We start from the raw sequence: 13,330 nt of genomic DNA, 5'->3' as shown, positions 1-13,330 counted from the left end.
TCTTTGTGTTTTCATGTCCCTCACCAACCTATCCTACTTCCTATCTTCTTGCCTTGCAATATTTATGTACAGGTGGAAGAACTGCATCATCTGTCAGATTGTTAAGTCATATAAACAAACAACAGTACCATATCACATTATCTACCATCCAGGTTATTCAACACTGAGATAATCTTCAGTAAAGGTAACTTAACTATCAGATGTGATAGTCATTCTGACTTTTTTTGTCTAGCTTGCAGTTGTTACAGAACTGCTCAATTGGGCAAGAAGCTGTCTATGAGTTGCCTATTCTTAAGTTGTGAAATGCTTATCTCATTGATGTCATGTTGTGTGTGCATGATGCAATATAATCATGACAGAGCAGTTACCAGAGAAGCTATTTAACACTTGGTAGGGAGTCAGCTGTTGGCAGTGAAGAGCCTGGCCTTGTTGACTCAACTTCTCAGAGAGGAAGCTACATCCCATTCAGGGTACAGTATCTGTTTTATCTTCTCTCTTATGTGCTTTGCATTCTTTTCTCCAGTGTGACCTCACTCAGTTTACAATCTATACCCAGTTGGGTTAATAAATTGTGTACAATATCCAAATTAATTCCTATTAAAAATTATGTATTTAAGATAGAATTGAAAATAACAAAAATAACATGTCCAAATTGGACAATGCTTAACCATGAAGAGTTTGAAGAAACCTCAGAAATGTCCCCTGGACAAAGAAGATGCTTCGAGTACACCCTGTCTGTTTACAGTCTGTGTCTTGTCATGAAATCTTATGTCCAAATTGGACAAGGTCATCAGCATGAAGATATTTGAAGAAGCAACAAACAGAAAGTCCTCTGGACAAAGAAGAGAGTCAACAAAAATGCATTCATCATGATACTTGCAGACTGTTTACAAATCATGTGTTGTAAAATCCTATGTCCAAATTGGACAATGCACACAGCCTGTCTCAAAAGTTAGTGCACAGCCACACTTTCCAATCATGGCCATTCCTTCTAAAGAACAGATGATTAACTTGTAAATAATTTTTCACTCATTCAATCTCTGATTGTTTATTTCTTAAACCATTCTTTCTTTAGGAGTATGGCATTGAATATGTTTTATAAGTATGTAGCAAAGTTCTTTTTCTGGGTTGGGCCGTGTTGTTTTTTCATGTATCTTATGTGCAGTTTGCCAGAATTTCAAATACATTGCAGTATTCTGTATGTTCCCCTACTCGATCCGAGATAATTGGTCCCTCCCCAAGCAGCTAAGCTCAACTATGAAGGTGGTCACTATGGCTCGCTTTACATCATCTCTCTACCCAAGGCTCCTGCAAGCCTCGAGCACATCTTTGGAACATCTGAAACATATCTCTCACCCTGCAGTCAGATAGGCAGTGCACATTACTGTTATGTAAATTGGCATGTCATGTGTTTTCATGGTCCAAACAGCATACTAGTAATTTGTGTAATAAAGGCATCCAAGAATTGTTAATTTTGTAGCCTTCCTCTAAATTCATGTTTTCTGGGTATTTCTGCGAACTCATGGATTTCATGGTTCCAAAATATATATGCTATATAAATAAAGATACACCCAAACGAAATGAGTTTAGAGGAAAATTACAAAATTAAGCATTCTTAGAGGCCTGTTATTCACAGATTACCAGTGCGCAGAGTAAACTATGAAAATACGGGCTTCCCAACAAGTTATAGAAATTGTCCAACTGATCATGAGTGAGGGATACGTTCCAGATGTTCTCAGGTCTCATATGAGCCTGGGGGTTGGAGGGACAAAATAAGGCGAGAAATTGACCACCCTCATAGCTGACAAGACTGTCGGATCAGTCACCTTGATAAGGAACACTGCGAGGTATTGGAACCTGTACGAACAACAACAACATGATCCAACCTGCAAAAAGAACTTAGCAGTACTTTAATGGACTATAGAAGCTTCATCAATAGGCATGTACTTAATTTTTAGACAGACTGTGTCCAATGAATAAATATTTTGTAATGGTTTACAGATGTGATTCTCCCTCTGATTATGGATTGTATTATTTGTACAAAAAATGTCCAAATGGACCTCCAAACAATTGTTTGTATAAATACTGAAAAAGAAAATTGTAAACCATTATATTTACATTTGTAAATATGTCCAAATTGGGCAGTTAAATACAACTATTTAATCTGAAATATCTGAACATCCTCCTCCTATCCTTTCTTCTTGTATTATAAAGAAATAAAGATATATTTTGTCATGTTGTGCTGTGTTTCTTGTCATTGCTTTTATTATATCCATTATATTGTGATATTTCATCAAGTGCTATGCCAGCGGAGTTTGCTTTGTCACGAGCTGGAGCTGAAGTGACAAGCAAGACTGCATTGATCAGGAGTGTGATGTAATATTTGTGAAGATCATGAAGAAAGTGTCTCCATTCATCTCAGTATAATATTAATTTGTTCAATGTGCACTCTGTTGCAACACTTTACCTTGAATTTGATGAAGTAGTACCTCAGTAGTTTATTGTAGATTACCATCGCAAGTGAAGGATTTAGGATCTCCCAGCATAAAAGCCTCTGCTATTGTAATCACTAGAATAGCGTTATTCAATCTTTTTTTACTTTGATTATCTTCAAATATAACTTCTCTTTAACACATTCAGTGCATATTAATACCCACCAACCTGAGAAAAATATTTGCACGGAACTTCTTAAAAGTTATAATAATTGGAGTTTTGAACATTGGTAGGACGAGTTCTATTGAACTCGTGGACTTATCCCATTCACATGCCTGGTGTATGACCCGTACGGTGGTTGAAATCGAGAGGTAATACTGGTCATCAGGCGGATCACGCGCCAGGTGCGTTGGTAGATTACTGTACATTATCTACAGAGGACAACAAACAAATACATAAATTCTGATTACAAACATAAATGTATTCATATACACACTTCTCATTTTTACATCACAATGTATTTATCATTGCAAAACTGCTGAGGCGGTATTTCTTCTCTTGAAGCCTTTTATTGGGCAGGCCTCGTGATGTTGAAGGAAGTGCACTGTCAGCCATCTGAACAAAATATAAGTAAAATGATAACATGAGCATCATAACACAGTCAAAAAATATTACTATAACTTCTTTCATGTTACTCATAAATATGATGCAAGAATAAATGACAAGTTCTATTGAACTCACGGACTTATCCCATTCACACACCTGGCATATGACCTGCACGGTGGTTGAAATCGAGAGATAACACTGGTCATCATGCGGATCACGCACCAGGCGCGTTGGTAGATTACTATCCATTACTTACAGAGGGCAACAAACAAATACATAAATTATGATTACAAACATAAATGTATTCATATTTACACTTCTCAATTATAGAATTTTACATCACAATGTCTTTATCATTGTAAAACTGCCGAGGCGGTATTTCTTCTATCGAAGCCTTTTATTGGCCGGGCCTCAGTCCTTACACTGAACTCATTGCAGTAGTGGAATTTATTTCAAAAGTGGAATCACCCATAATTCTCTTGAAGTAATGACAAACAGAAAATCCAGTGTCTCACCTTGCAATAAAGTTATCTTGCTGCTGAAAGATTCCAAAAAGAATGATGACGTACGATGAAAAAGTGGAGAGGAGATATGTGGGAAATGGAATACACTTGCGCAAATCTGTCTATGGATGAACCTGCTAGTAGACTGGGCTTACACGATGTGCGGGATGACAAGGAGAGTCTTTCTTACCATGCGGGAAATCTGTGATTCACATTTTGTAGCACCTGTCCCATGATGTGCTCTGCACTGAACATGTTAAGGGAGCGTTGACCACCATGGTAACCTTCTGACATTGTTGGGCAAAACAATTTATAAATCAACTGATTTTGGTGAAATCTATACCACATATAGGGAACTTACGAAGTAACTGGTACTGGTAGCTTAATTTGTTAAGATATATCTTGAAAACTTCTTTCTTTAATAATTTATTTACAGTAAACCATACATTTTTTAACATTTTTTATTTATTTGTCTCTTTTAAAGTACTAAGCCAGTAGGCCCAGTAGACCTTCTTAACACACCAATACTTATACTACATATGTAAGTAAAAATAAATATAAAATAAAAGGTAATGAAAATAAAGATAAAGAAGAAGAATGAAAATAACAATCTAAAGTACATTAAGGACATTTCCATACTATCAAGTACAGGAATAAAAACTAAGACATAACTCAAGTAATAAGTGACTACACTAATAAATACCTTATATATTTAAAAAAAGTAGGGTATAAGATTTGAATTTATAAATTAGAAACACAGACATTTAAATGTTTATTAATGGTAGTGTGTGATTCTGAAAATAAATCCATTCCTGCAGCAAATGTGTTGTAAAAATGTAGCATTTTAAGAAATGGTGAATTCAAGTGATGAGATTTTCTGGATCTTTGAACGTGAAATACAGTGTTCTTGTGAGCTCTAACTTGTGGAACATGAAAGGAGATAAAATTCAGCAGTCCTATGGAATAAAATTTATTGTTCACAGTTTTGTTTAACGTTCTTAACGAAATAATAATTTTTCTCTTACATAGTGACATGAGGTTAAAATTACTTCTTAGATATTGCTGCGGTATATCAAAAGGGCATAATGTATTATCTGTTTTATAATACAGATAACATAAAAAAATTTGAACAACTTCAATAGCATGAACTTGTTCCTTTGAACGCGGGTCCCAAATTACAGATACATATTCTAAATTTACTCCTAACAAGGCTAGTGAATAACTGAACAACTATCAATGATTGAGAAAATAATTTTAGAGCTCCTTATTATAAACCTGAGCATATGGTTGGCATCATTCTTTATTTTTGTAACATGGGCACTGAAAGTTAATTTTTCATCAAATATTACTCCTAAGTTTCTTATTATTGAAACTCTAACTAATTTAGTATCTTTTATATAGTAAGACGCAATCGTATATTTCTTTTTTGTGGTAAATGTTACAGATTTACATTTCTTTACATTAAGAGCCATGTGATTCACATCACACCATAGTACAACACGATCAATCTCCTGCTGTAGCTGATCCTTGTTATTTATAGTATTACATCATCAGCAAACAGCATACACCTGTCATGACAAAGATTATTTGGCAAGTCATACTGATCTCAGTTTTTTCCTTATGCTATGGGGAGTAATTTGAGTGATTTGATCTAACAAAATAATTTGTTTCTCAAGAAATATTAATATTAAAAAAGATCACGCCTTTTAGTTGAGTATTTCTTTCAGAATATTTCATTTTCTTGAGTGGAAATGTGCTATTTAACAACTAGCTTTTAGTTCAGATTGATGAAAAACAATGAAAGAACCTATAATGGTACTGAAAATTTCATGTTAACACTTTTCCCTCTATGCTTGAACACCACTCAGGTCAGCTAATACTCCCATGCGTATGAAGCCCAAGTGTCATTCGTTTTCACTTTTAACTGTTCGTATAATGGCAGGTGAACACCACTTGTTCATAATGTGGTGTAGGGTTTCAAGTACTTATACAAAAAGAAATACAGTAAATTGCAGCACCTATTCGAAAGTAACTACATGTGGTAAGTGGTGGCTGTCAGGCAGAGCTCCTGAAGTAGAATGGCTGCCAGAAAGTTGTCCAGTGATGACATCAGGAGCATCTTGTCTTAAGGATCACATGAACACGTGATCAACCTGGTAATCCCAAACAGCTGATACTTATGTGATATCGTACGATGACAATAAGATTTTTGTGCATTGAGAACATATTTATGAAGATATAAGTGATATAGATGGTGATTCCCTTAAGGAACTTAAATATTTGTCCCGAATGAGTAAATTTATAATACCAATATAAACGGTCCGTTATGGACATTATAAATTTTCCAGGTAACTCATTCCTGGTTGCCAGCATTTCACCCCCATGTGCTAAGTTGGACTCATCAGTTGGTCCCTAGCACACCCACCAAGACGCATGGCTAGTGCATACTGTGGAGGCCACTGCGTAGGCTACTTGAAGCCACCGGCAGTGCTAATCCACTATGAGAGACTTTGTCTCATTAGGTACCAAAATTGATGCCTGCTTGGCTATCAGATGATATAGATGTTGATTCCCTTAGGGAACCTGAAATATTTGTCCCGAATGAGTAAATTTATAATACCAGTATAAATGGTCCGTTATTGGGCATTATAAATTTTCCAGCTAACTCATTCTTGGTTGCCGGCATTTCGCCCCCTGTGTGCTAAGTTGGGCTCATCAAGACCCACCCACCAAGACACATTGCTAGTGTATACCGTGCATACAATGTCTCTCCTTAAATCATCACCTTCAAAAGACTACAATATGATAAAATAGAGCTATGAACAGAAACCATGTCCATTTAAACAGAACAATCTATGTGCTTTCAAAAAAACAATAATTTTTTCCCCTATTTTTTGACCTGGAACCTCACTCAGTTATTGGTGTGGGGGTGGGTATGAAGTGAGATGACTCTTCGTTGTGAGTTTTTATGACCCAATGTCCTTCCTGACGTCAACCTTGTCAGAGGAGCTAATGAGATGAAATGAATAACGTGATATATGATTGTAGGAAGGGGGAGGGTGAAACCCGGTTTCAGCACATAGCCTACCTCTGTTGAATACCACAAGGCTTTACATTGCCATCTGACAGATGAATCACCATCAAATCTAAAATAAATCAAATAAGTTATATAAAGATCACCAGAAATTCAAATTCTGTAGCCTTTTTCAGTTATGAACTCAATGTGGCAACAGGTCCATCAGTTGAATTGCCACATGTTTCAAAGATGCTAGTGTGCCATTGAGACACCACTGCAATCCTCAATCAGATAACACGTTTTGCAAATGACATTTAGGGTTGCCACCTCTCCTGTATTATACGGGACATCCCGTACTTGAGGTGGAAATTTTGCATTCCATATTATGAACTGTTGTCCTGTAAAACCAAGCCTTTTTCTTTTTCGTCTCTAAATATTTTAAAATCCTATTTGATTTGAGTGCCATTAAAATTCAAAGCATCTTCATTATTTTTCCCTTTGAAACCTCAGAAAAAGGAAATCTTGTGATGTCCCACCATTTGCTGGTAACATTGAGCATGTATGTACATTCAATCCGTCAGCGATGCCGCTAGTGGGATCCTCAACAGCTCTCCCATCAGCTGTCATAGATGGCCTAGGCATCACTGAAGAGGTGTACTAGGAAAATGAGGAGTGAGGTAGTTTCCCGTTGCTTTCCTCACCGAGCCAGAATTGCTATTACATATCAGTCTGCCAAGCCCACTGAAATGCATACACCAACCGACCCTATGAGCAACATTTTCACACCATTCATAGCAGGGACTGGCTGCATAAGGAATGGCATTACTAGCAACGCTCATACCTCAGTCACTTTCATATTGTCAAAGCCAAGGATGAGACAGAGACAGATCTATGAAAATAACAAAATTGCTCTAGCCTATACCAGAAGACATAGTGCACTGTAAATACTAGGACCTGCCAGCAAAGGCATAACATTGAGCATGCTGCACCTTATTTTCCAGCACGTACTTTTGTAGGTCTTGCATTCCAATTTCTAACATGATTGTTCATGCTGTTTGAGACTGATAACTTCAGAATTTATGTAAATTTAAAGCTTATCGAAACATCAGTGTTAAGATATCAGACGTATTGTACTGTATGTGCTGTTTAAAGGGTGCAAGTTAGTTCCTTTTACGAATAACAATAATAATCTTATTCTGTTAATGAAACTAATTAGAATCAAATTGAAATTGGTACCTAACATTTGATTTTCTAGTGTTTATGAAAGGACCCTTATTTTTCTGAAAAATCCTGTAGTTTTAAGTTGATGTCCCTTATTTTTTATATCAAAAAGTAGCAACCCTAGTGACAACATACTGTATAGATCAGTAAATAAGTTACAGGATTGTAAGCAGCTGCAAAGAGACCACAACAATATTGTGAATGGACAACAGACAATGAAGCACATGTTTGACATAAAGGACAAGTAGAGATTGATATCTTCCCTAATGCACTGCTGCTGCATTTGCTACAAAGAAGGCTCACAGTGGTGCCTTGATAATACACTAGCCGCTAGTATTTTGGAGAGTTGTGGCAATCTAACTCCTCGCCTGCTGTCACACTAAACTGAAACATTGGTAATTATGGGATTAATATACAGTTTTACGTAATTCTGCCAGGCTAGCAAAAGCCACATTAAGCAATTGAAAGAGCTTGAATACTTTCAATTCTTGTTGATATTATATTCTCAATTAGTGAAATTAAATTATGATACCCCAAGGCAAACTTAATTTTTAATCAAATATAAAATTTCATTACAACAATGAAAATAGCGGTAACAAGAACATGCCTGTAAATATTGTGCTACATGAACATAAACTCAAGAAACCAACGGTCCACAGTGCAAAAAATTTAAAACAATAACAATCCATACAGTAAACTCTGGATTTTGTGTGTGTAGATTATACAGTTTGTAGGTTATACATATATCCTAAAAAAGATATTAAAAATAAGAAACATATAAATAAATACTGTATATTGTAGTGTACAGTACATTATTTTTTTCTGCTTTTGCACTAGGCTTTCTCTAAGTTGAGTTGTTAAGAAATGCAGCATCTGTGACAGCAATAAATTCTGTGCCAGGTGTCCATAGAGTACCGTATCCATTGCTATCATCGTCTCTTTGAAAATTGAAAATTTCTGTTCCTCATTAGTCTGTATGGTTTTCAGTTTAGTCTTGTTATGGCAGAAAAACATTAAACTACCGGTACTATTTTAACAGTAAAGCAAACACTGTTGTAGAACAGAAAAGAAAAATTCCAGAAGGGAGGAGTGGCAAATATTCGAAATTAGAAGCAGGGAGGGGGACCACAAAAGAATTTATAGACAACAAAAATACCTGGGTTTGTGGGGTAGGAGAGAGCGGGAATGGGGGTGGGGGGGGTAGACATCAAAATAAAATAATAGTTACAAAATGGTATTTTATGGTCTCTGAGCAAATTTTGAAAGAAAACTAAAGATTGGCAGTCTATTGACTTAATTTTGATAGCTCACTATTTACTACTCAATCACTACTGATCTGCATTTAGGGCAGTCACCCAGGTGGCAGATTTCCTATCCGTTGTTTTCCTAGCCTTTTCTTAACTCCCCTTCCTATAAACAAATACTTGCCCCAATTTGTCCTCTTGAATTCCAACTTTATCTTCATATTGTGATCTTTCCTACTTTTAAAGACACCACTCAAACTTATATGTCTACTAATGTCATTCCACGCCAACTTTTCACTGACAGACGGAACATTTTGATTCAATAAATACTGGTACAATCACACTTTCACCAGAGCAACAATTACTTGTATTGCAATTAAATAGAAATACACTGTTATCATACAATAAGTCATTTAGTAGCCTATTTGACTACACTCTAACAAAGTAAGACATAGACACATTGACTGAATGAGGCTGCCAGACTGATGAATGAACGCAGTAAGTGGGTAATAATCATACCTCGATGTCTATGGCCTTCGCAATAATATACCCCTGCTTTCCTTTCTCACAGCACATGCTATACGTTCCTGTGTGAGTCTCCACTACTTGTTGTGGCACTGTATGAATCGGTTAGCTGCAACGAATAACATTTTCGGCACATTCCTGCTAAGTATTCTTTTAATAATTGAAGTAATTAAAAGAAAGAATTAAGTGACAAGACAACAGGGTTTGAATAAATTACTTCTTTTTCTGTAATCAGTCCTGGTTTCAGGGGGCTAAAATGCTAAGTTAATGGCAGATTATGGAATAGGAGTACTGAACAAACTGCCCGCAATTTCAAGGAAAGCAAAGCTGGAGGATTTTGTGCAGAACAGTGATAGTTAAGGACCTTCAAAAGAAACATTCCCTGCTGTATATTTCATCTTATTTCAGCAGCGCAAATTTTATGTTTTGTTTGGTTATTTTGAGGTTGTCAAAAATGACCCAGTCAAGCTCTCTGTGATATTATTACTATTTGGAGTATGGCCTTCAGTGCTGGCAGTTCATAGGATGTGTTCGGCTTGTCTGGTGTAAGTCTTTCTATTTGATTCCCATGGGCGACCTGCGCATCTGGGTTGGAGATGATGATGAGGAGGTAGGGAGAGGGTGAAACCCATGTCGACATGTAGCCTACTCATGTCAAATTACACCAAGGTGTCTTCTCAAGGCTTAACATCGCCATCCGATGGATGGATCGTCATCAACAGCGTCATATGCCCTCACTCCATATGAACTATATGGAGTGGTTTGGAATTGAATCCAGGCTTCTGGCATACATTGTCGTGATTAGAAATTGTCCTCTCCTACCCTGCTGGCCAACATTCTGATGGTGAAATTTCTGTCCACCAAGGGGGCATACCACAAAGAAATTAAAGGAGGTAAGGGTAATAACTCATCAATAAAGAAATTTCTATTCAAGTGAACCTGTTGGTTGGCAGTAGGTTACAAGTTGCTTTATGACGCACCGACACAGATAGGTCTTATGGCGACAATGGGACAGGAAAGGGCTAGGAGTGGGAAGGAAGCAGCCATGGCCTTAATTAAGGTACAACCCCAGCATTTACCAGGTGTGAAAATGGGAAACCACGGAAAACCATCTTCAGGGCTGTGGACAGTGGAGTTCAAACCCACTATCTCCCGAATATTGGATACTGGCCGCACTTAAGCGACTGCAGCTATCGAGCTCGGTGACAGTAGGTTAGAGGTGTCTGCAAGAAACACAGTAAAACACCAATAATCTGGATTAATTGTGGGTCACTCACTGGTGACTAAATCAATAAACATCAGAAATGGTTAAAATAATGTAGGTACAAGTACATGGGATAAAATGCATTGAAACTATGCGCTTAGGAAAAACACACGACACTTACAGTAATATAAATGTTGCGGCACAGTCAATTATCATACTTGAGAGACAGGGTTGGGTTCGAATCACCCGTTGGCTATCCTCGAAAGGTTTCCCATTTCAACTCCAGGTAAATGGTGTGACTGTACCTTTCTTAAGGCCATGGCCACTTCTGCCCATTTCTAGCCAATACAACAATTACACCTACACCCACTGACAACACACCCACACAGCAGTACATGTAGGTCACCCCCATGAAAGTCTGGCTCCGTGGCTAAATGGTTAGCGTGCTGGACTTTGGTTACAGGGGTCCCGGGTTCGATTCCTGGAACGGTTGGGAATTTTAACCATCATTGATTAATTTCTCTAGCACGGGGCTGGGTGTATGTGTCATCTTCCTCATCATGATATGCAGGTCGCCTAAGGGAGTCAAATCGAAAGACCCGCACCTGACGAGCCGAACATGTCCTCAGACACTCCCAGCACTAAAGGCCATATGCTAAAAAATGAAAAAGTTCATTGTAGGCCTTTAACTGAAATAACTTTGTACATTGGTACAGAACCATAAGAAATTCTTCTCTTTGTTGAGGAAGTTGGCAAAGATCAGACCTTTTAGGAGAATTTTCCATATAATATGCAATATTAACAACATTTTCTTCACTTCTTATCTTGAACTTCTCTCACTGAGCAAAATTTGTTTGCTATTGTACAAGACCGTTCTTTTAATGAAGTATTGATTGAAGTGAATTTATAAACTGAGGAACTAATATAAATATTTAATTTAATCCTTATGCAGTATTCTTAACATTCCTGTTTTAAGAGAATTATTGATCCAATTTACAACCTCTCAGATCAAAATAATTATGAAGAAAACATATGTAGGGCCTACTCACCAAAAATATTTGTGCCAAAACCTCGAACAAAACCTTTAAATGAACTAATAAGAACAGCAGTGAAAGTAACACGTGCTTGCCTGACATAGAAATAATTAAGCGTGGCTGTTGCCAATAAAAGCATTTGGTCACAATTTTAGTTGGCACGAAAATGAAATTAACAAAATACCTTACCCTCAAGTTGAAGGCTTCAAGGCTAGAAAATAGAACTCAGAGATTTAGAATAGGTGAAGCTTTATCCGACTCTGTAATAATTAAGAGGGGAATTCCTCAATGCAGTATTATTTGACCTTTACGTTTTCTTATATATATAAATTATATGAGTAAAGAAGTGGAATCAGAAATAAGGCTTTTTGCAGATGATGTTATTCTGTACAGTGTAATATATAAGTTACAAGATTGTGAGCAACTGCAAAATGACCTCGATAATGTTGTGAGATCGACAGTAGGGAATGGTATGATGATAAACGGGTTTAAAAGTCAAGTTGTGATTTTCACAAATAGGAAAAGTCCTCTCAGTTTTAATTACTGCATTGATGGGGTGAACGTTCCTTTTGGGGATCATTGTAAGTGCCTAGGTGTTGATATAAGGAAAGATCTTCATTGGGGTAATCACATAAATATGAAGTACAGATATCTGCACATGCTTATGAGGATATTTAGTGGTTGTAGTAAGGATGTGAAGGAGAGGGCACATAAGTCTCTGGTAAGACCCCAACTAGAGTATGGTTCCAGTGTATGGGATCCTCACCAGGATTACTTGATTCAAGAACTGGAAAAACTCCAAAGAAAAGCGGCTCGATTTGTTCTGGGTGATTTTGGACAAAAGAGTAGCGTTACAAAAATGTTGCAAAGTTTGAGCTGGGAAGACTTGGCAGAAAGGAGGCGAGCTGCTCGACTAAGTGCTATGTTGATATAAATGTTGATTCCCATAGGGAACCTGAAATATTAGTCCCGAAGGTGCATGGCTAGTGCATACCGTGGAGGCCACTGCGTAGGCTATTTGGAGCCATCGGCAGTGCCACTGCACTATGAGAGACTTTGTCTCATTACCAAAAATTGATGCTTGCCTGGCCATCAGATGATGCATCTTGGTGGGTGTGCTATTTACCAACTGATGAGCCCGGCTTAGCACAATGGGGCAAAACACTGGCAACCAGGAATGAGTTAGCTGGAAAATTTATAATGTCCAATAACAGACCATTTATATTGGTATTATAAGTGCTATGTTCCGAGCTGTCAGTGGAGAGATGACGTGGAATGACATCAGTAGACAAATAAGTTTGAGTGGTGTCTTTAAAAGTGGATAAGATCACAATATGAAGATAAAGTTGTAATTCAAGAGGACATATTGGGGCAAATATTAGTTTATAGAAAGGGGAGTTGGAGACTGGAATACATAACTTACCAAGGGAGATGTTCAATAAATTTCCAATTTCTTTGCAATCGTTTAAGAAAAGTCTAGGTAAGTAACAGGCCTCGCAAATCTAATACTGTCAAAAGGGAATGAGAGTGGTACAAGAAAGGTC

The 13,330-nt window shown here is 37.2% G+C and overlaps 1 protein-coding gene across 1 annotated transcript in view; it reads left to right on the top strand.

Moving 5' to 3' along the window:
- The first annotated feature begins 401 nt into the window (after positions 1-401).
- The window catches only part of Gnmt (Glycine N-methyltransferase), a 61,996-nt gene continuing 49,067 nt past the window's right edge, over positions 402-13,330 (top strand). Inside the window, exon 1 of the mRNA XM_067155474.2 lies at positions 402-470. The gene's annotated coding sequence lies outside the window, so the exon portion shown is untranslated. The remainder of the gene's footprint in view (positions 471-13,330) is intronic.

The sequence above is a fragment of the Anabrus simplex genome, chromosome 11, assembly GCF_040414725.1.
Source record: "Anabrus simplex isolate iqAnaSimp1 chromosome 11, ASM4041472v1, whole genome shotgun sequence".
NCBI lineage: Eukaryota > Metazoa > Arthropoda > Insecta > Orthoptera > Tettigoniidae > Anabrus > Anabrus simplex.
Note: the sequence above shows the minus strand (reverse complement) of the source record. Positions and strands in the feature narration are given on the sequence as shown.